General features: G+C 41.5%; 1 long non-coding RNA gene and 1 pseudogene across 2 annotated transcripts; one reads left to right on the top strand and one right to left on the bottom strand.

Moving 5' to 3' along the window:
* The first annotated feature begins 3,028 nt into the window (after positions 1-3,028).
* Positions 3,029-20,845, top strand: LOC306659822. Its single transcript, XR_013763459.1, has 3 exons — positions 3,029-4,420; positions 12,438-13,231; positions 20,776-20,845. It is a non-coding gene; the product is annotated as an uncharacterized lncRNA (long non-coding RNA).
* On the bottom strand, positions 14,572-19,538 carry LOC306659810 (serine/threonine-protein kinase 25-like; annotated as a pseudogene). Its single transcript has one exon. The product of its transcript is annotated as a serine/threonine-protein kinase 25-like (transcript).
* Positions 20,846-20,862: the final 17 nt, after the last annotated feature.

Below are 20,862 nucleotides of genomic sequence, written 5' to 3'. Positions count from 1 at the left end.
TTCCCTACTGGATGAATACTCAGTACTACTATTGCTGGGTTATATATAATTATAGTTTTAATTTTTAAATTTAGGTTTTTTTTTTTTTTTTTTTTTTTTCAGTGCTGGGGATTGAACCCAAGGCCTTGTGCTTGTGAGGCAAGCACTCTACCAACTGAGCTACATCCCCAGCCCCTAAATTTAGTTTTTGCAGTGGTATGGGATTGAACCCAGGACCTTACCCATTCCCAAACTTCTAAATTTCATCTTGTGACAGTGTACTAAGTTGCACAGGCTAGCCTCAAACATGTTATCTTCTTCCTTCAGGAGTAGCTGGGAGTACAGATGTGTACGGCCATGCCTGGCTGGCTTTAAAATATTTATTTATTTATTTTTGTGGTGCTGGGGATCAAACCTAGGGCCTCATGCATACTAGACATTGTTGTACCACGGAACTACACCCACAATTCTACTTTTTATTTTTTGAGGATCTACCATGAGTGTTTTCCATAGTGGCTGCATTTTATAGTACACATTAAAATATTGAAATTAATTTCACCTGTTTATTTTATAAATGTGGCAAAAGAGAAATTTTAAATTATGTTTATGTGGTTCACATCTTTTTTGAACAGCAGTGTTACAGAGATATCCTCTACCCCCACCATGTAATGAAAGCTACCAAATTCCAGAAGACAAAAACTCTTCTTCCAAGTCATACTTGCTGCATGTTAAATATATGCTTTTCTTTTCTACCCTTAACAAGTACATCCTTTTTTTTTTTTTTTTTTTTTTTTTTTGGTACCTGTGATTGAACACAGGGATGCTTATCCACTGAGCTACATCCCTAGCTTCTTTTAAAAAAATTTTTTCTTTTGTGGTGCTGAGGATTGAACCCAGGGCCTTGTGCTTGCAAGGCAAGCAATCTACCAACTGAGCTATATCCCCAGACATATTTTTTGATTTTGAGACAGGGTCTTGCTAAATTGTTTAGGTTCTCAATAAATTGCTGAGGCTGTCTTGAAACTTGCAATCCTCTTGCCTCAGCCTCCCAAGCTGCTGGGATTAAAGCATGCTCCACTGAGCCCGGTCTCCAGGCCTTTTTATTTATTTTGAGACAGGGTCTTGCTAAGTTGCTTAGGGTCTTGCTAAATTGCTGAGGCTGGCCTTGAACTTGGAATCCTCTTGACTCAACCTTTTGAGACCTGGGATTACAGACTTATGTGACCACACGTGGCATGTCCATCTTTTATTACAGGAATAAACTTCTGTCCACTGTTACTGAAAAAGGCTGAACTATCCCACAGCAACTGATTTTAACACTTGTGCATCTTATTTTCTATGTTTTGTTGGTATATCAGAGTCCAGTGCCTTACCTTACAGTGCTGATTAATTCCTGTTCCTGTAAGAGATGTACTTACATGGTTGAAAGAGACATCTTTCTAGCTAGGTACAAGCTAGGTGCAAGTCTGTAACCCCAGCAATTCAGGAGGCTGAAGTGGGAGGATCACAAATTCAAGGCCCAGCCTGGGCAACTCAGTGAGTCTGTCTCAAAATAAATAAGAAAGGGGGGCTGGAGTTGTGGCTTAGTGGTAGAGGGCTTGCCTGGCATGTGTGAGGCCCTGGGTTCAATACTCAGCACCACATATAAATAAATAAAATTAAAGATCCATTGACAACTAAAAAAATTTAAAAAATGAAAAATTAAAAAGGGCTTGGGATGTAGCTAGGTGACAAAATGTCCCTGGGTTCAATCCCCAGTACAAAAAAAAAAAAAAAAAGATTGACCTTCCTTCTTCTTTGATTTGGTAATGCTGCCTTGCTGCAACTTCTCTTGTCCATTGGTGGTTTTTATCCACTCAACAGCTTGAGTGATTTCTGTTCTGAAGACCTGTGCTCAGGACTATGTAACAGTGCAATAGTGGGGCAGGACCTAGACCGGATGTGGTAACTTTTAGTAACCAATGGCTACATGTCTATTTGAGGGGATGTGTGGAGACTCAGGAGGGATTCCTGAAATGTCAGAGAGAGAGAACCTGGAGACTGGGACAGGAGAGCTATTGTGACTAACTTTATTTCTGTGGTTCATACAAGGGTCATTCATGATGAAATAACCATCACAACCACCCTAGTCAAAAGTAAAAATAAGGCTCCTACCTGGAGAGTAACTTTAAAACAATTTTTTTTTTTTTTTTTTGTAGTTGCAGATGGACAGCATGCCTTTGTTTATTTTTACGTGGTGCTAAGGATCGAACTTGGTGCCTCTCTCATGCTAGGCAAGTGCTCTGCCACTGGGCTATAGCACCAACTCCATGGACAGTACTACTTTTGCAAAAGAGTTTTTTCGTTTTCAGTGCTGGAGATCAAACCCAGAGCCTGCACATGCTAGGCATGTGCTCTACACACCCCCAGCCAGAATTCATTTTAATAAAATTTTTATTTTGGAATAATTTTAGATAAGAAAATTTGCAAAGATGGTACATGGGGTTCCTGTGTAACCTTCACCCAGTTTCTCCCATAAATAACATCTTAGGTAATTATGGCACATTTGTTAAAACTAAGAAAAATATGTATTTATATTTTGCTGTGCCAAGGAATCCAGCCCAGGGTATCCTGTATACTAGGCAAGTGCTCTATCACTGAAGTATATCCCCAAGTCTTTTTTTTTCTTTCTTTTTTTTTTTTTTTTTTCATTTGAGTGGGGGTATCTCACTATGTTGCTCAGGCTGGCCTCAAATTCTTGGGTTGTAGAGATTCTCTCGGGGATGTAGTTCAGTGGTACAGTGCCTCTGGATTCAATTCTTAGCACCACAAAAATAAAAATTAAGAAATGAAAAATTCTCCAGCTTCAGTCTCTCCAGTAGCTAGAATTACAAGTATATGCCTACTAAGTTGGTACAAAATTCTTAGACTACTTTAATTTCACATTTTCCCACTAATGTCCTTCTAAGTTCTAGTACCCAAGTTAGGATCCTATACATTTAATGTAAAGCTTTTTATATACCAAAATCTTGATCCTATTTACCATATTGGAAATGTCTTCATTAGCATATAGGCTCTGAGGTTTTATTTTTGTATGAAGTTTGTGTATTTCATATACAAATAACAAAATTTTACTCATATTGGTGATGTCCACTGGACTACCAAGTTCACACTTATTCTGGTCAATTCAGTGAATGTATGTGTTCTCCATTTTGTGCCTGACCCATTTAGTTTTATTCCTTGATACAGAGAGGGAGGTCTTACACAGTGGTGAACTTAAAAAGGGCTCCTTATAATATTTGGGCTTGTGGTTGGTGATTTAGCAGAGGGATTGCTGTCAGGGGCAAGTCAGTGTTTATCTTAATAATATTTACCTAAAGAGCAGATGAATGTTTACTTTGTATTGGTCTGTGCCTATTTTTATCTTTTCAGGTATGATTATGGGGCAGTATTATTTTCCTCTTCCATCACTTCATAGAGACCTCATCTGAAGCATTTTGTGAAATTGCTTATGATCATCAGGGTATCCGGACCAGCAACCGATTGTTGGTTCTCAGGTTTTTATTTTTTATTTTTTTAAAATAGTGTTGCACCTGATTACATTTAGATGGAAAGGATAATTGCTTAGCAGCTTTGCTACAGAACTTATGTTTGTGTGTGTGTTGCTGGAGATCATACTGAGGGTCTTACACATGCTAGGCAACACTACCACTTAGCTCAAATTAGACAACTCATGGTCCCTGATGATGCTAATATCAACTGTGCATTCACTTAACAACTCCTCAGCAAAGGCTGGGAAACTGCTTTGTTGAGAACAAACACACCATGTCTGGAGGTAGCTGAGAATTTAAACACATACAAAAGGACGCGTTTCTCCAGCAACAAAGTACATCTACTGCCCCTGCATTAGTCCCTGAGAACCAGGCCAGAGACCAGTCTTGCCTCCCATGGGAACCAGGCGTCATGAGAGGTGACCTGATGGTCCCTTAAATGTCTGTCTCCCCAAAACATGGGGGTAGTATCTTTCTCACTCCTCAAGTCATGCTTGTCCTCAAGTCTCTGGAGTTCTCCGTCTCCTTTCCTTCCTGGCACAGGACGCTCATTTTCTTCTCTCATGAGGGTCTTCAAACCTGGCGTCCTTCAGATGGACTCACCCGATAGTTAGGACCTCAGGAGCGCTCGTTAGAACCTGGGTCCCCTCCGCGCCTTCCTCCTAGAGACCGGGTGGCGCCTGCGCACCACTACCTTCAGTCTGGCCCGCCCGCTTCGGCTGCGTTCCAGCCACGTAACAATGGCGCCACCGCAGTCCCTCCTCCGGGCGTTGGCTGCTGAGGCCCCACCCCGCCCTAGTCCGTGTGGCCTGGAGGCAAGACGTGGCCGCATCCTCCTGAAAAGACCGTGAGGTGTCAGCCCGCGGTCACGCCAGCAGCCGGCAGTTGGACGCCCCCGGCCGCTCTTCCAGGTGTGTGGGATGTGGGACCCGGTTAGGGCCGGCAACGCCGGAAGTGGTAAGGTTTCTAGAAACTTCGCGCGCCTGACTCCGCCCCTCGGAAGTCCTGCCCTTCGCGCTGCCGGGGGTTTCCACGGTGATGGTAAACAACCTCGTCTGCTTGGACTCTGACTGCCAAGCCCTTGGGGTTCCACCTTCTAAGTGCTGGGAGAATTACCTAGGGTCTAGGTGTGAGAGCCGGCGCGTGGAGACTCGGTGCTCGAGGTGAAGGACGTCTGGCCGGGTGAGGGGGGTCGGAAGTCGAGGGCCGAATACTTGGGGCCTCCAGGGGTTGGACCTAGTTGGACTGGGACTGCGGTCTGGGATTTGAGGTTAGGGCAGGTCGTGGCAGTAGGATCCCAGAGGATCTTTGGCACTAGTGAGAGAACCTCCAGCTTAATCCTGCAGAGACGAGACAAGGTAGCCAGAAAAAACCGATTTTGAAGAAGCTTTTCTCAGGGCCGGAATATTGCTTTCAGGGACTGACTGGTGGACTTGGAAGGTTCAGGAGGCACAAGAGAGCTGCTCTCATGTTAGGGTGCCCTTCACGGGTATTGAGTTTTGATGGCAAGGTTTTTTTTTTTTTTTTTTTTTTTTTAATTATCTATCTGTTTATTTATTTTTGGTACTGGGGATTTGGGAACACATCCCCAGCCCTTTTTTTTTGTATTTTATTAGAGACAGGGTCTTGCTCCATTGTTTAGTGCCTCGCTTTTGCTGCCATTCTCCTGCCTCAGCCTCCTGAGCTGCAGGGATTTTTTAAATTTTTGAAGAGTCAGAACTTGCACAAGACATTATTTCTCAAAACTTCTTCCCATTTCCTGCTCCCTTAGGAAATACGTTCTTCTCCAAAAATTTTATTTCTTCCTCTTATATCATCATCTTTCCCCTGTACTTTTCCTTCATCAGCTTCACTAAATTAGTATATAGTATTTTGATCTGAAACTTTTCCTCATGGGTTTCTTTGCCTTCTCGTCTGGAAGCTAGGTGTGTGTAGTGCTGTCAGCTGTTTGCCACCTCCCCCTCCTCTACTGCCTTCCTGTGTTTTTTTCCCCTAGTCATTTAAATGCATTTTTAATTTTGCACTGATTTCTTTTGAAAATTCACCTTGGAAAAGAGCTCGAATTGAGCAATTTGTGGGTAAGTTCAGGGCTTTGTCTTAGGCTCCATATATTTTCTTTATGATCCAGATTTACATGTTTGTTTTTTTCTGATCCTAAAACTAAGAAGTATGCTGTTGTGGACTGTTGGTAGAAATATAAAATGGTACAGCTACTATGGAAAACTGTATGGTTCTTACTAAAAAAATTAAAAATTTAATTACCTATGATCTAGCAATTCGACTTTTGGGCATATATTCAAAAGAGTTGAAAGCACGGACTCAGATTTATATACCCATATTCAGAGTAGTATTATTCACAATAGTCAAAAAATGGAAGTAGGGCTGGGAGTGTAGCTGAGTGGGAAAGTACTTGCCTAGTGTGTAAGAGCCCCTGGGTTTGGTCCCCAGCATGGCAAAAATGAATGGTGGGTGGGGAGTGGAAGTAATCCAAGTGCTCATTCGTACATGAATGGATAAACAAAATGTGGCATACACATATGATGGAAACCTAGAAAAGGAAGGCAGTCCTATCACATGCTACAACGTGGATGAATTTTGAGGACATTGAAATGAACAAATCATCTTGTTACTGAACAAGATGATTTTTTTTGGTGGTCCTGGGGAGGAATGGAACCCAAGACCTCAGGCAATCTAGGCAAGCACTCTAATGCTAAGCAACATACCAAGCCTCTTGTTGGAATATAGAAAATATTTTTAAATCTGTGTCATTTTGGAGAGAAATGACAGTCTTTACAATGTTGAGTTTTTCACACTCTATTACATAGTATACTCTTCATTTGATTAGCTTTTCTTGAGTTTTTTCTTAAGCATTTTATAGTGTTTGGCATGTAAGTCTTGTATACTTCAGTGTTAATTTTTTTAGCTATTGTAATGTTTTTGCATTTTAAACTTAGTTTTCCATAGGTTTTATTAGTAATATATGGAAATATAATTAAATTTTTTAGTTGCTTATCTATTCTGTGTCCTAGTTAACCATTAGTTCTAGGAAGGCTTATTTTTCATATTTCTTGGAATTTTTTTTTTTTTTTTTTTGAGGACATCATGCCATCTCTAAATAGGACACATTTTACTTTTCTTCTACTCTGCCTTTATTTCCTTTTTTTTCTTTTTAAACAGTGCTCAAGGGAATTTCACCATTGAGTTATATCCCCAGTCCTTTTTCTTTTTTTTTTTCTGCTGGACTGGGGATTGATGCTTGGGTGGCTTAACCATGGAGCTACACCCCCAGTTTTTATTTTTTGTTTCAGACATGGTCTCTTTAAGTTGCTTAGGACCTTACTAAATTGCTGAGAATGGCCTTGAACTTGTGATTCTCAGTCTCCCCAGTTGCTGGGATTATGGTTTTGCACCTGGCTTCTTGCCTGTTTTACTGACAAGGCCTTACCATACCATGTTGAATAAGAGTGATGAGCCAGCTATGGTGATCCACACCTGTAATTCCATTGACTTAGGAGAATTGCAAGGGCTGGGGATATAGCTCAGTGGTAGAGCCACCACAATAAATAAATAAATATTAAAAAATGAGTAGTGGTTGTAATCCCAGAGGCTTGAGAGGCTCAGGCAGGAGGATTGCAAGTTCAAAACCAGCCTCAGCAACTTAGCAAGGCCCTAAACAATTCAGCAAGACCCTGTCTCTCTAAATAAAATATAAAAAAGACTGGGGATGTGGCTCAGTGGTTAAGTGCCCCTGCGTTCAATTCCTGGTACCCTGGTACCAAAAAAAAAAAAAAAAAAAAAAAAAGACATCTTTGCCTTGTTCCCAATCTTGGGGGAAAATAGGAAAATATGCAGTTTTTACCATTAAGTGTGATGTCAGCTATAGTTTTTATGAATAGTCTTTGTAAAGTTGAAATGATTCTCCTTATTTCTAACTTGCTGAGAGTTTTTATTATATTTTAGGCTTTTTTTTTTTTTTTTGGGTGCTGGGGATCGAACCAGGGCCTTGTGCTTACAAGGCAAGCACTGTACCGACTGAGCTATCTCCCCAGCCGAGTTTTTATTATTAATGGATGGTGTTAGGTTTTGTCAAATGCCTTTTCTACATGAACTCGAATGATCATTATGCTGCTTTGTCAAATTGAGGCACTTTCAACTATTTTTTGAATGCTTTCCAGCTCAAATGGTTCTTTCCCTTTGGGATTCTGATAACATGAATGTTAGATCTTTTGTGATAGTCCTGCAGGTTCCTGAGTTCCTGAGTTTCAGTTCATTTTTTTCTCTCTGTTCAGATTGAGTAGTTTCCATTCTGTATTCATATTCACTGGGGGCTGGGTATGTAGTTCAGTGGTTGAACATTTAGCTAGTGTATGTCAGGCTCTGGATTCAATTCCTATTATATTCCCCCATCAAAAAAAAAAAAAATTCATGTTCACTGATTTTTCCCACCTATGTTGACTCCATTCTGCTTCTGAGCAGTTAAATTATATTTTTCCCTTCTAGCATTTCTTCTTGGATCTTTCGGTGTCATCTGTTTCTTTGCTGAGTCATCCTGGTTTTTTTTTCAGGTTTTTCAAGCACAAGCTTTGATTGCTTATTAAAGCATTTTTGGATGGCCGCTTAAAAATCCTCGTCAGATAGGCCAAAATCTTGATGTTGAATATTGATTTTATTTTTCATTCAAGTGATTATTTTCCTGTTTCTTGGTAATGATGCTTTTTAAAAAAATCGATCCTACACAGTTTGAACATTATGAGACTTTGGCTGTTAATTTGTATCTCCTGTTTTTAGTGGATTTTCTCTGATAAAGCATTGCATGGAGCAGGGAGCTTACACCTTATTACTGTCCTATAGATTTGGAAGTCTTAAGTTCTCCATTTTTTCTCTTTTGGCAATCTAAGATGGGGAGTGAGAGGGATGCCTTGTTATTAATGGGAAGGGAAGCTCCCACTTCAGGCTTCTACTAGAACTTCAATAGCAGCATCTTGGCTGGGAGGATGAGGTATATTTTGTTTTGCATGTCTAATGAGGGTGGAAGTCTGGGTTCACCTTAGACCTTATTAGGTTTTTGCTGACATGAGTGGGGTCCCCCATGGAGTTTGACTGAAGCAGGGTTTTTTATTTTCTAAGAATTTTCTGTCTTGTAAGGCTGCTCTCTCCTTGACCTTTGGCTAGAAAGAGAAGGTTTTTTCTTAGGCTTCCAAAATCTGTAACCTGGGCTGGCAGTATAGCTCAGCAGTGTTGTGTTTGCCTGATATGTTCAAGGCCCTGGGTTCCATCAATAGCACCACAAAAAAATAAGCATAAATTTGCAGCCATTCATATTTTCAGATTGCTGACTTACCTAGTGCCTGGACTGGAATATTTGAGGCAAAAAGAAAACTTAGGGACCTAGTACCATGCCATTCATTGGTCCTACAATTCTTTGCTTGTCTGCATTTTCTTTCAACCTTTCAGTTGGTGAGGTTTTTTTCCATTTGTTTGATATGTGTGTGCAGTGTACTGATGATCAAACCCAGCCTTGTTTGCTAAACACATTAAACACATAAAACACATGCTCTGCCAGGCATGGTGTTGTATGCCTGTAATCCCAGCAACTCGGGAGGCTAAGGCAGTAGCACTGCAAGTTCGAGACCAGTCTTAGCAATTTATCGAGACCCTCAGCAACTTAGCTGGACCCTGTGGACCCTGTCTCACAATAAAAAATAAAAGGGGTTAGGGATGTGGCACCCTTGATGCACACCTTGTGGCACACCTTGTGGCAGTGATTAAGCACCCTTGGGTTCAGTCCCTAGTACCAAACCAAACAAAACAAAAACAAAAAGCAAACAACAACAACAAAAATCCCACATACTCTATCACTGAGCTGTATCCCCAGCCCCAGTCTGTGATAAGTTTATTTGTATGTAATGTTCAGAGTATTTAGCTGCTCTGGGTGGGAGGAGTATAAAATAGTGTCTGCTGTGTCTTTTCCCGAATGGGAAGTCTTACCTTTAGTTTTGAAACTCCAACCCTGAGGAATGGAGTTGGTCATCTGTGGACTGATAACCTCTGAAACTGTGAGCCCCAAAATAAACTTTTCCTCCTTAAAATTATTATTGTTAGATTTTTTGGTTGTAGCAACAAAAAAGCTGACTAAAACATCCACTATTTTTTTTTGCATGCATCGTTGCCAACAAATTTGTCATCCATATCTGTTTTATGAAACGTGTTTTCTCTGGCTGGATAGTTTTTGTTTTTGTTTTTATTTATTTTTTTTGTTTTGGTACTGGGGATTGAACTGGAGGTCTCCATGGTAAGTATTTGTTCTGCTGAGCTAAACCTCCAGCTGCATTTAAGTTTTTTTTTTTTGTTTTTTTTTTTTTTTTTTGGTGAGGGAAAGTGGTACTGGGGATTGAACTTAGGGAACTTGAGCACTGAGCCACATCCCCAACCCTGTTTTGCATTTTATTTAGAGACAGTCTCACTGAGTTGCTTAGTGAATGCCTCACTGTTGCTGAGGCTGGCTTTGAACTTGTGATCCTCCTGTCTCAGCCTCCCCAGTTGCTGGGATTACAGGTGTGTGCCACCACACCCAGCTCTGCATTTAAGTTTTTTTTTTTTTTTTTTTTTTTTTTTTTTTTTTTTTTTTTTTTTGCGGTGCTGGGGATCGAACCCAGGGCCTTGTGCTCGCAAGGCAAGCACTCTACCGACTGAGCTATCTCCCCAGCCCTTAAGTTTTTTTTTTATAACTTGTTTTGAGCAATTTGATTATGGTGTTGGTATTGTTACTTAATTTTTCTTTTGTTCAGGTTTCATTTGAGCTTTGGTTTTTGTGTTTGTTTTGATGTGGAAAGTTGTAGGACCTCATTTCTTTTTTTTTATTGTAAACAAATGGGATACATGTTGTTTCTCTGTACATGGAGTAAAGGCATACCATTTGTGTAATCATAAATTTACATAGGATAATGTTTGATTCATTCTGTTATTTTTCCCTTCCCCCCCATCCCTCCCACCCCTCTTTTCCCTCTATACAGTCCTTCCTCCATTCTTGCCACCCTCCTTAACCCTAACCCTAAACCTAACCCTAACCCTAACACTATCCCCTCCTACCCCCCCATTATATGTCATCATCCGCTTATCAGCGAGATCATTCGTCCTTTGGTTTTTTTGAGATTGGCTTATCTCACTTAGCATGCTATTCTCCAATTTCATCCATTTGCCTGCAAATACCGTAATTTTATCATTCTTAAAAATATGGAACGCTTCATGAATTTGCGTGTCATCCTTGCGCAGGGGCCATGCTAATCTTCTCTGTATGGTTCCAATTTTAGTATATGTTCTGCTGAAGCGAGCACGGACCTCATTTCTTAATTTTTTTTTTCTCTTCCCTCCCCACCAGCTCCCTCTAGTCATGTATAATTTAGGGTATTCGAAGTCATTGGGAAGCTCAATAATGTTCTCAGTTTTCTGGATTTTTTTTTTTTTAAATGAACTTGACTGCTTTCAAGTTAGTAATCTTTTCTTCCATAATGTCTAATCTGCTTTTCATCACATCCAGTCTTTTTGTTTGTTTGTTTTTGGTATCAGAGATTGAACCCAGGGACACTTAACCACTGAGCCAATCCCCTGCCCTTTTTTATGATTTAGAGACAGGGTCTTGCTGAGTTGCTGATGTTCTCTTCCAACTCATGATCCTCCTGCCTCAGCCTCCCAAGCTGCTCGGATTATAGGCATGCGAAAGCCCACCTGCCCCAATCAATGTATTTTTCATCTCGGGCATTATCATTTTCATTTCCAGAATTTTGATTGGGCCTTTTTCAATTTTTATGGCTACATTTAACTTCTGTTTGTACTTAAAATTTTTTTTTTTGGTATTGGGCATTGAACCCAAGAGTGTTTAACCACTAAGTCACATCTCCAGCCCTTTTTATTTCTTATTTTGAGACAGGGTCTGGCTAAGTTGCTGAGGCTGATCTTGAACTTGTAATCCTCCTGCGTCAGCTTCCCAAGCTGTTGGGAGTAGAAGCCTGTGCCACTGTGCGCAGCTTCTTCTGTGTACCTCTAACATTGGTGTCAGTGCTAGGTTGGTTTTGCTAATTATACTTATTATAGGTCATGTTTTCTTGCCTCTTTGTTTGCTTGATAATCTTTTATTGAATGTTATGCATTGTTAATTTTACTTATTGGATGCTGGATATTTTTGTATTCTTATAAATCTTCTTGAGCTTTAGTTGGGTATATAGTTAAGTTATTTGAAAGTACTACGATCCTTTTTATTCTTCATCTTCTATTTAGGATTTGTTAGGCAGGTAGAGAACATTGCTCGATTTAAGTACTAATTATTCTCCACTGCTGAGGTAAGGTCTCCCTGAGTACTCTACCCAATGGCCCATGACTTAGGTATTTTCTAGTTGGCCTGGTAGATTTTTCAGTCTAATGCTCTCCTAACTGCTGTTTTGGCTGCCTTGGCGTGGTAGACCCTGTGTGATCACTGGCCCTATTCTTCTGATCCTTTTGGGTGATTCTTTTCCCATACATAGTTAATCTTCTTAGCTCATGTGCCGATTAATAAATAGTCTGCTGGGAGCTGGTAGAGCACATGGCTAGCATGTGCCAGGCCTTGGATTCAAGGATGTTCAAGGAAAACACTACAGATATCTTGGGTCTTCTCTGTGTGCTGCTCTCTCCTCTCTCTGCTTCTGTGACTATAGCTTCCTTGATCTTCCTGGACCCTCATCTGTTTCTTCAACTCAAGGAATTCTTCAGTCTGTGCCTTAGTGTGATCTAAAAACTTCTTAAGGCAGTAAGCAGGGGCACTTAATAGGGCTCATCTCATTTGTTTCCTATAACAAAGGGGTTAGTTACTTTCTTTTGTTGCCTGGTGTTTGGGGTCTTGGAAACCATTTTTTCCTTGTATTTTATCAATTTCTTTTTTTAAAATAATTTCAGGTGGTAAGATTAATCTGGTTCCTGATCCTCAATCCCTTTTGGCCAGAAGTGGAAAATTGAAGAAATGAGGCGTTTGTTTCATCTTTTGTTGTACTCTTAATAGAAGAGTATATGAAATGACCCTGTTGAGAAAAAAACAAAAACAAACAAGAAAGAAATGGGACATAGATATATTGACATTCAAGTCACAGAGAACTGAAATAGATTGGATGTTGAAGTACAGAGATGCATGTAGCATTAGTCAAAACAACCCATGTTTTAAAGCTACTTTTATAGGAAAACTCCACTTACTTCAGTCAAACCACAGAACAATGAAGAACTGATACTGTACAAGTAGAACTGGGAGCTTGTGAAATCTATACTTTTTAAAAATTTGTTTTCAGTATTATGTATGCCCTAAAATATTCCATTTATACTACAGTAATATACCTCAGCAGTTATATGTGTATATTGAAGCAATTTTATTATGTGAAATATACCTTATTACACTGAACACATTTGCAAACTGTTTTTGAATTGAATTTTGAAAAAATTCAGTTAAAGATTCAATCCATAATTTTGTTTCTGTTGATTCTTTTAGAAAATTACACAATGACTCATCTGTGTGGTATATTCTGTTCTATCCTGTGGTATCATTGCCTGGAAGGAAACACCAATATCCTGGACTGGGAACTTGAAGAAGGCTGCCCTCACAGGGACCTTGTGTTACCTATCCTAGGATTGGACTCAGCTTGGTTGCCCAAGCTCAGATGTCCCACTCTGCCCTTACCTGCCCCTGGGTGAGGTGTCAAACAGTGAGTTGTCCACAGGATACTACATTTAACAAGTTCATTTTATATTTCTACAACCACTCTATTTTATTTTATTTTAGTGGTACTGAGTGGGATTGAACCCAGGGCCTTGTGCATGGGAAGCAAGTACTTTACCACTAAGCTATGTCACCAGCCCTTTATACAACCAATTTTTATTTGTTCTTAGAAATGTCTTCACCTCCCCCACTAAAATTACACCTTGAATTGGTCATGGTGGTGTATGCCTGTACTTTCAGCAATTCAGGAGGCTGAGACAGGAAGGTTGTAAGTTTGAGGCCAACCTCAGCAACTTAGGCTCTAAGCAATTTAGTGAAACCCTGTCTTAAAATAAAAAATAAAAAGTGCTGGGGATGTAGCTTAGTGGTACAGTGCCCCTGGGTTCAATCACCAGTATTGCAAAAAAAGAAATTTGAGATGAGCCTGGTGTGGTGACATACTCCTGAAATCCCAGCTAGATTGAGAGTTTGAAGCTAGCCTGAGGTCCTGCCTCAAAACTTTTAAAAAGATGGGGATATAACTCAGTGATAGAGGGTTTGCCTGGTATGCTGCAGACCCTGAGTTGAATCCTGGGTACAGAAAAAAGTAAGTAAAAGTAAACAACAGTGAAAATGATTGTGGGTGTAGCTTAGAGGTAGAGTGCTTGCCTAGCAGGTGTGAGGCCCTGAATTCAATCCCTAATACTAAAAAAAAGAATTTGGGTGGGACAATCGTTAGTAAGTCCTTTGGTACCAAACTTTATTTGATGGAGTTCTTTTAGTGTTACATCCTTAGGTCAAATGTTATATGAGGGAAGCTAGTGCCATGTTAAGAGGCCCACATGGGAAGGAATTGAGGTCTCTGCCAATAGCCATTTTAGCAAGCTATCTGGAACACAAGTCCTCCAGCCTTGATCAAGCTTTTAGATGACTGCATTCCATCCTAGCTGAAAGTCAGACTGTAATTTCATTAGAGACTTGTAGCCACAACCACCAGCTGAACTGCTTGAAATGGTATGAGATTATGTTTTAAGGCACTAAATTATGAGTGATTTATTATGCTCTAATAACTAATAAACCAACTGCAGAACTTGTGACTTTAAAAAAGAATTGAGTTAAAATGCACAGTTGGTTCCACTTTTGTCTTTTGTACCAAAGTAGTTTGCTGTACACTCCTGAAATTTTTGACATCACCATATTAGTAGAACATCAAATAAAGAACTAATACAGGGCTGGGGAGATAGCTCAGCTGGTAGAGTGCTTGCCTCGCAATCACAAGGTCCTGAGTTCGATCCCCAGTACCACAAAAAAAAAAAAAAAAAAAAAAAAAAAAAGAACTAATACAGTTAACTTAGCAAAAAACAGGATAACATGGTGTGTGTGGGGTGTAACTCAGTGTTATAACTCAGTGTGAAACACTTGCCTAGCATGCATGAGGACCTGGGTTTTGTCCCTAGTACTGAAAAAAAACAAACAAAAAACCCAAACCAGGAAAACAGCACCACTTACTCTGAGATATCATCCTTTTTGTAGCAACCATTTTCCTCATTCATTTTTTTTATCAGTTTCCTTTCACTTAGTTTCTCTGGCTACAGGTGGCATTGTTAGCATGTCCCTTGTCAGCTATTTCTTCTGTTACTCCACTTAATATTCTTTTTTTTTTTTTTTTTTTTTTAAAGTATTGGGGATTTAACCCAGGGATGCTTTGCCACTGAGATACATCCCCAGTTCTATTTCTGTTTTTTATTTTGAAACAGGGTCTCACTAAGGTGATGAGGGCTTTGCTAAGTTGCTGAGGCTGGCCTTGAATTTCAATCTTCCTGCCTCAAACATCTGGAGTGGCTGGAATTACAGGCATGCATTACCACACTGGCACACTTAAATTCATTTTGAAATTCACGTGCTATGGTATCCCTTTTCTTTACTTGCTGCAGTGTCATCTTTTTTGGTCAATTCTTTTAATTATCTTTTTTTTTTTTTTTTTTTGTCTAGTGGGTTTTCATGTACTAGAGTATAACTTTGTATTTGACATTTGACAGTTTTGAAACCCCACCTCTTCCCCTCTCCTTTGCCTCCCACATTGACAACTGATAGGGAAGTCCAGATACTCCCTGGGGTGGATCTGAAGGGAAATTAGAGTCATACAAACCAGCATGTACATTGGGGTCTTCATTTCTGCCATACCCCTTTAACCACAATAACACCTTGAAGTGAGTCATTTTTCCTGTCCTCACTTTGTTCTGGGACCTATATGGGAGCCATCCTGTTCTCCCAAGAAAATCTCATCATGCAAGTAGTAAACAAAGTTCAAGGCTACCTTGACGATTTAGACGTGTGAGGATACTGGAGAATGAACTACTTTACCACTGAGCCACATTCCCTACTCTTTTTATTTTTTATTTTAAGATAGGTTTTTTGAGATTTTTAATTTTGAGATAGCCTAAGCTGCTGAGGTTATAGGCAAGCACCATCATGTCTGACTGGGACTGTCATCAGTTTTTTTTTTTTTTTTTTTTTTTTGGTATCAGGGATTGAACCTAGGGGCACTTAACCACTGAGCTACATCCCCAGCCCTTTTTTTAATTTTTATTTTTGAGCAGGGTCTTGCTAAATGTTGAGGCTGCTTTGGGATCCTGGTTTTTTTTTTTTTTTTTTTTTTTTTTAAAACCCAGGTGGGCCCTGGGTGACAGGCTGAGGACCATGGCCTGGCCAGCATACACAGCACAGCTCCAGACCAGTCTTTAGAGTGGCAGGGCCTTTAATACTTTCACAAACTTAAGTGAACAAGAAATTCAGTTTTCTTAAAAAACAACACATCTGATGACAAAAGTATTCATGAGCAGACAGTACCTGCCTGACACCACAGGCAGATCTAGGGCCACGTGGTTACCATAACCTCAAGGACAGTGTCCCAGACTGGATGCCCTGTCACCGCTTCCCCACTGGAAGGCAGAGCTGTTGGCTGCTCTACTTTTTGGTTTGGCCACCCAGGGCTGATTGTGGAGGCTTGGGCCAGCTACAAAGGAAGCCTGAGATGACTGTTGGCTCCATCTCCACTGGTTCTCTGCTGCTAGGCCTAGCTTCAGCCAGGCCAGAAGAGAGAGGGGGACCGAGCTGGTGAGGCCCGCAGGCTGGCTGCCCTTATAGTCACAGCACAGCAGGAAGAGGTTCCAGCTCAGCACAGAACAGTTCTTTCACAGCTTAGAACAGAAATGAAGCACCTGCTCTCCATGAAGAGCAGCACTGCACTCAGCTGGTTGAATCAGGTGGTTCCTGCTGTGTGAGAACTACTGCACTTGCTCCTCCACCAGGTGCACCACCGGCTGTGCGAGATGCCAGGACAAGGACTCCTCAGCCAGGATGAAGGCATTCTCCAGCTCCTCTAGTGCACCCACACTCCTTCACTCAGCTTATGCTTCTCTTTGAGCTCTCCAAAGACAGGCCGGACCAGTGTGGACAGGCACTGGGACCTTGGCTGTTCCCTGATGGGCTCCACAGGCTTCTGTGAGCCATGCAGGGCAGTCCCCTTGTGCAGCTTGATGGTTGTGGGGAAACGTCCAAATGGGGCCCTGCTCCCCATCCTCAGCCTTGCCATTGATGTGGGAGTCTTCAGAGCTGGACTCCTTGCCATGCCCCTCAGACTTCTAGTGCTTGTAGTGGTCACTGAACCTGGTGAGGAAGGAGATCTTCTTGGTATAGTGAGTGATGGAACTTGTGCTTCAGCAGCTCTTTGGTGGTGGGCTGAAATCAGTGTGTCCTTGTTGAGGCAGTCCTTCATGAACTCCTTGAAGGGCTTGCTGTGGTGGCTGTTCTTAGGTATCAGGAACAGGACATGCCTGGGGTGGAGGTCAGAGTTAGGTGGCTCTCCCTGGGCAAGCTCGATGGAGGGACCAGATGTCAACCTTGAAGTCATAGACTGACTGCCTGATGATGTCTGGTACCATCTGGAAAGGAGTGCCCATGAACGTGATCCTCTTAATCTTCCTGTCTATGAGCTGCCCCTGCCACCCCAAAGTCCCTCAGCTTCATGTCACCTTACTTGGACGGCCGCATAGTAGCAGCTTTGATGTCTAGATGGATACTGGGCTCTGAGTGCAGATAATCCAGGCCTTTCAAAATCTCTGGCAGGATGGTGGCAATGTAGGTTTCATCTATGGGCCTGGTTCCAGCAGATCTGATGCAGAGCCCCCACCCAGGTACTCCATGGTGATCCACAGCTTGGTGCCCTTCAGGTAGTAGCCAAAGTATGGAGTGATATAGAGACTGTCACACTGGCAGAGCATGGTGATCTCTTGATGGATGTCCTCAGTTTCATCATCAGCCCCTTCAAGGTTGATGATCTTGATGGTCAACAACTCCTTAGTGTAGTTGTCCGTGCCCTTGTATACCTCCCCAAATGAGCTCTTGTCAATATGGTCAAACTCGGTGAACAGCTGCTAAGATTCCATGCGAAAGTGCTGGTGCGTGAACCCGCAGAGCTGAGCCATGTCTGCGTCCTGGTGGTAGCTCAGCGACCCAGAGGAGGCCTGGAGGAGGCCCGCTGGACCGGCTCTCGCTCAGGCCCCCAGTGGGACACAGGCTGCTCATCAGCCTGGTCAACCAGGAGGGGGACTTGGAATCCTCTCGCCTCAGTCTCCTGACTAGCTCATCAGTGTTGATAATGAAACCAAACTTGTTTTTTCAATGTAGGGATTAAACCCAAGGCCTTGAGCATGTGCTCTACCACTGAGTTACACTCCTAGCCCCCTTATTTTTCTTATGAGATAGGTTCTCATTGTGTCTCCCAGGCTGGCATCAGATTCAATCCTCCTGTCTCCTGAGGAGCTGGGATATGCGCTGTTCTTCAAATCAAGTTTTGGGTGGGTATCTGTTATGGTTTGGATTTTAAATGTCTCCCCAAATCTCACGAATTGAAAGATGTTCCCCAGCTGATGGCACTCTTGGGAGGTGGTGGTAACATTAGGAAGTGGGAAAGTCGAGGGAAGTGAGGTCACTGGGGACACTCTTCAAAGTGTCTCTTGGGATGCTGGTCCCTTTCTGCTTCTTGAGTACCCCTAAGGCAAGCAGCTTCCCTCCACCATGCACTCCCTACTACCATGATTTTCTGCCTTGTCACAGCTCAAAGGGAGGAGGGATGGGAACCAACTGCAGACTAAAACCATGAACCAAAATACATTTTTCCTCCTTTTAAGTTTATCTCAGGTATTTTGCCTGAGGTTGGAAAGCTTATTAACACAGGATCCATCTTATGTGTTCAGTGTAATGTCAGAGATTAACAGCCACACATCAGTTCAAGTGGTGAAAACATTTCATACAGTGACACCAGGGGAAAGAGCTGTGCTCCATTTTCATTTGTGCAGAAGTGATTGGGCATTTTAAAGAAAGAATGAGAAAAAAACTGTGGGAAATTAGAATTTCAAAACTTTTTTGTGTGGCGGGGGTAATGGAGATTGAACCCCAGGGACACTTTTGCCACTGAATTACATCCCCAGCTCTTTTTATTTTGAGGCAGGGGCTCACTAAATTGCTTAGGACCTCATTAAGTTGCTGAAGCTGGCCTGGAATTTGGGATTATTCTTCCTCAGGCTCCCAAGTGGCTGGGATTACAGATTTGTGCCACCATGCCAGGTCAAAACTCTTGAATAGGAAATTATTACTATACATTGTCTACTTTCACTAGCAAACAAAACCTAACTCTATATCCTATAAAATGCTGTGTGCTTTGAAACTTTTGTGAGAAGTTTGCTGACCTGTGCTATTTTAGTATTCAGTTATTTTAAGCTGGGCAAGGTGGCCAACACCTGTAATTCCAGCTACTTTCTCTTCAGGCTGAGGCAGGAGATCTAAAATTCAAGATCAACCTGGGCAATTTAGGGAGACCCTGTCTTAAAATAAAAAGGGTTGTGCCAATCAACAAATGGGCTAAGGATATGAACAGATGCTTCACAGGAGTATCTACAAGCAATCAACAAACATATGAAAAAATGTTCACCATCTTTAGTAATAAGAGAAATGCAAATCAAAACTACACTAAGATTCCATCTCACCCCAATTAGAATGGCGATTATCAAGAATACAAGCAACAATAGGTGTTGGAGAGGATGTGGGGAAAAAGGTACACTCATACATTGCTGGTGGAACTGCAAATTAGTGCAGCCACTCTGGAAAGCAGTGTGGAGATTCCTTAGAAAACTTGGAATGGACCTACCATTTGATCCAGCTATCCCACTCCTCGGCCTATACCCAAAGGACTTAAAATCAGCATACTACAGAGATACAGCCACATCAATGTTCATAGCTGCTCAATTCACAATAGCCAGACTATGGAACCAATCTAGATGTCCTTCAATTAATGAATGGATAAAGACACTGTGGTATATATATACAATGGAATATTACTCAGCTATAAAGAATGATAAAATTATGGCATTTGCAGGCAAATGGATGAAATTGGAGAATATCATGTTAAGTGAGATAAGCCAATCTCAACAATCCAAAAGACGAATGATCTCACTGATAAGTGGATGATGACACGTAATGGGGGATTGGAGGGGGGCAAGAATGGAGGAAGGAGGGACTGTATAGAGGGAAAAGAGAGGTGGGAGGGGTGGGGGGGAAGAAAAAATAACGGAATGAATCAAACATCATTACCCTATGTAAATGTATAATTATGCAAATGGTATGCTGTTACTCCATGTACAAACAGAAACAACATGTATCCCATTTGTTTACAATAAAAATTAAAAAAAAACTTAAAAAAAAAAAGATGGTGGTTGTAGCTCAGTGGTAGAGAACCCCCTTCCTCCATTCAATCTGTTAAGTGCTGCCAAAAAAAAAAAAAAAAAAAAAAAAAGTAAACTATATTAATGAAAATCTTTTGTGTGTGTGTGTTATGCTGGGGAATCAAACACTGGACCTTTTACATAGCTAGGCACAAAGTGCTCTGCCACTGAGCAGTCCTGGATTTTATTGATCAAGAAAATATATTGGTTTGAAAACACGGCCATGTAATTATGCCCTCCCCCCCTCCGCTCCTTAGCGGTACTGGAGATTGAACCGTGGGACTCACTACCACTGAGCTGCATTCCCAGGCTTCTTATTTATTTATTGCTATTTTTTTGAGACAGGATCCTCCAAAATTTCCCAGTCTGGCCTTGAATTACGATCCTCTTGCCTAAGCCCTCCCAAATTGCTGGGATTAGGCGTGGGTCGCCGCGCTCCGCGATAGTTATGCTCTCTAAATAGCGTTTTCTGTAAAAGTTACTAGGTGAGCTGAAGTTGTGTGTGACAGTCACTTTACTTACTTTGGCGGTGCTCAAGAGCTCATTAAGGGCCTCATGCTAGGCAAGCGCTCTATCATTAAGCTACACACTCAGCCTTTTTTTTTTTTTACTTTGCGTGCGTTTTTGTCCTACAAGTTTTGTGTATTAGAAGCAATTTTGAGATACATTTCACTGTCCACGTTGCTACTAGCAAAAGACCACTGACACCAGGCTGCTCTGCTTTCCTGAAGGAAGTCCCGCTGTCATGAACTAACTGTTTCCTCCCCAGGCTTGAGTCGCGGGTATCATTTATACTCTGGCTGAACTCGCAGAAAACGCGGAGTGCTACGTTTCCGTTCGGGGCGGTCCGAGCTCC

The sequence above is a fragment of the Sciurus vulgaris genome (assembly GCF_902686455.1).
Source record: "Sciurus vulgaris genome assembly, chromosome: 4".
Classification (NCBI taxonomy): domain Eukaryota; kingdom Metazoa; phylum Chordata; class Mammalia; order Rodentia; family Sciuridae; genus Sciurus; species Sciurus vulgaris.
The sequence above is the reverse complement of the archived record's forward strand: the minus strand, read 5'-3'. Positions and strand labels throughout refer to the sequence as shown.